Source organism: Penaeus monodon, chromosome 15, assembly GCF_015228065.2.
Source record: "Penaeus monodon isolate SGIC_2016 chromosome 15, NSTDA_Pmon_1, whole genome shotgun sequence".
Lineage (NCBI taxonomy): Eukaryota > Metazoa > Arthropoda > Malacostraca > Decapoda > Penaeidae > Penaeus > Penaeus monodon.
This window is the reverse complement of record NC_051400.1, coordinates 41,534,189-41,537,055: the sequence shown is the minus strand read 5'-3', so window position 1 is coordinate 41,537,055 and position 2,867 is coordinate 41,534,189.

Below are 2,867 nucleotides of genomic sequence, written 5' to 3'. Positions count from 1 at the left end.
GTGCTAATCTCTGGGCAAAGTGTTTTAAAAAAGAGGTCTCCGTGCTTAAAAATGAAGTCAGTAAAGAAAAAATGAAATATATACGTAGTTTAAACATTTTTATAAAACATTTTAAAGGCCAAAAGCAAAAAAAATAAGTTTTTTGGTTTACCACAGTTGAATATCCCCTATTTTACCCCTAAAGTAGGCCTGCAGAAACTGTTTCAAAGGATACATGTCCCAATGTTCGGTTTCCTTGTATTTTTGCAGGGAAAAAAGTTTTTAAAATTTAAAGCCCCTTAATCCGGGTGGTGTTTAAATCTAAGGGGGGGGGTTTGCAGAAGTGTTTAAATTACGTCAAATAAAAGGGATTTGTGAGGTTTTCTGAAAGGAGTTTGTGAGTTTTCAGTGTTGTAGCAGGAAACCCTTGGGACTCGATGTTTTGAGTGTGAGGAATTTTTTTTTTAGTTTTTGTGAATAATTGTTGGTAAATTCTGTTTTTGTAAAAGATATTAGGGATAACGTGTCCCTCAAAGGTGGGAAAAGCCGGGAAAATTTAAAGGAGACGTTTTGGTTCCCGAAGTTTATTCTCTGAATATCACTTTCCTTTACCATGTCTTGAAAAAGGCAATTTGCCATACTGCAACAGAAGGAAAACCCTCTTATATTTTTGTGCATTGGGATTTTTTAATAAGTTTCCCGATATTTAGTGTATTTCACGTTTTTTATCATTGTTGTATAATTATAGTCATTTCATTTTGATCTCACAAACCTGAAGTGGACCTTTACCAAAAACCCTTTTTGGGCTTTTCCCCAAAAGCGTCATTGAATAGAAGCATGAGCCTTTTGACTGAGCGGCCCCCCTTCCCAGTAGAGTCGGAGTTCGTCGTGGGCCCGTCGAGGCCCCACAGGAGGGGGCCCGAGTTTTTCCTGCCACCTCGCCCCGCCCCCCCCCTCCCTTGGGGCAGACACCGAATTGTCAGGTGCTTCATGAAGTCGTGCTTATGCACACGCCCAGTGGGTTTTCCTTTTTACACTTCAGGAAAAGGCAAGCTCTTCTGCAGTTTTTTGGGGTCGGGGATTGTAAAGGGGAAAGGGTTTGCTACGGGGTAAAAGGGTATAGCGTTTGGGCTGAGGGTGTGACAGGTAATTTTCTTCTGTTTTGTGTCTCTTCCTCCTCTTTTTCCTTTCTTTCCTCTATTTTTTCCCCCGTTTCCACTTACCGTAAATTTCCTCGCGTAATCGACCCGCCGCGGGGTCCGCCCGCCGCCGTCCAAGCTTCGAAAAAGACGGACGTTTCGCAGTTCCTCCCTCAAAAATTCGTATTCACGTAAAGCCCTCTTCCGCTGATCGACAGATGCAGGAGTAGTTTGACAAGTAAAAAGCATCCGGGATAGTGTCATACAAGATTTATCAACAAAACTGAGCTTTTGGAAGTTCTGTTTCCTTTATTACAAGTTAAGTTTCTTCAAAACGCAAGGATTTTGCCGATTTTTGCCTCCCCTTTCGCCCCCACTTCTCCAAACGGTGGTCGTACACGACTTCACGCTTCGCACAGACAAATATAGAACCGTTAAGCTTCCAAGGGAAACAATTTTTTCCCCCAGAAAACAACCTTTTTTAAAAGAAAAAGGGAGAATTGAACGCACCGTCGCTGAGGAAAGGGAAATTAAACCCCTGGGGCCGATCCTGAGGGTGGGGAAAAAAGGACTGGCTGGTTTATGTATCACCTCCTTCTGAAGAAGAATAGTCGACAATAGAGGTCGCGATAAAGCGATAAATTTGTGTTTACTAAATTTTTGTCTCATTTGCTTTTTAAAACCCCCACACCACACACGCACGCGGCACGCCCCATAACTTTTTGATAAAATTTTTAAATTTTTGAATCATTCAGCAAATGGACAAACCCTCCTCCTCAGAGTCTTTGGTCGCCATGCTTGGGAAGGGAATGTCTCTTCCGCCCGCACGCCTTCTCTCCTCGAACCCGTGGTTCCCCCACCCGTAGTAAAAAGTCCTCCCCCAAGCAACTCGTCTCGCCGGGAACAAACACAGGTGCCCCAGAGCGAGGTCGAGTGCGTGCGGAAAAAAAACACCCCCAAGTAAATCTTTCGAGAAGAAAAAAGAAGCCCCAAAAGTGACGGTGAATTACCCCCCCGGAGAGGCGGCCCAGACGTACCTTGGAGAATCCATACTTCTTCGAAGTCGCCCCCCGGGACGCCGCAGAGGGCGGTGAGAAGTCACTGTCGAAGCTCCTAGAAACGATCTGAAAGTTTCCTTCAGGTTTTATCGCTATAGAGCAAAGAAGGATGTAAAAAAATAAATATCCTATATACTTTTATCTACTGATAAACTTTAATTTTATGAGCTACCAACTGGTATTGAATCAGGGGGACATAGTACCGAACTTTACAAATTTAAATCTTTCCCTTTCCCTAATCGCTAAAAGGTGACTGTAGTTCCCAAAAAGAACAGAAATTATATGTATTCCCAAAACGTGCAAGTCATCATGATACTCATTTTTGCTTAAGAGTTCAACCTTCAGCAAATATCACACCTATATTGCCTCAATAGAGACTTTTTTCGGGGAAAAATCCGATATTAACGGGTTTTTTTGGGCATTTCCCCCTTATGCATTTTGACCCACACATATACACCCCAAAAAGGAAAGAGAGAGGGGAGGAAAAAAAAAAAAAAATAGATAGAGGAGAAAAACACGGGTGGTGGATGGGGGAGATACAACACCGTTTTTTGAAAAGCGTCTCAAGCCCAAAAATGCCCATACTTTGCTGATGCAAGAACGCGGGTTTAAACCCTTTTGGCCCGTCAGGGTGACACATTAAAAGAAAATTTTTGCTTGTAGCAATGATTTAATCAAAAATTTTGAATCA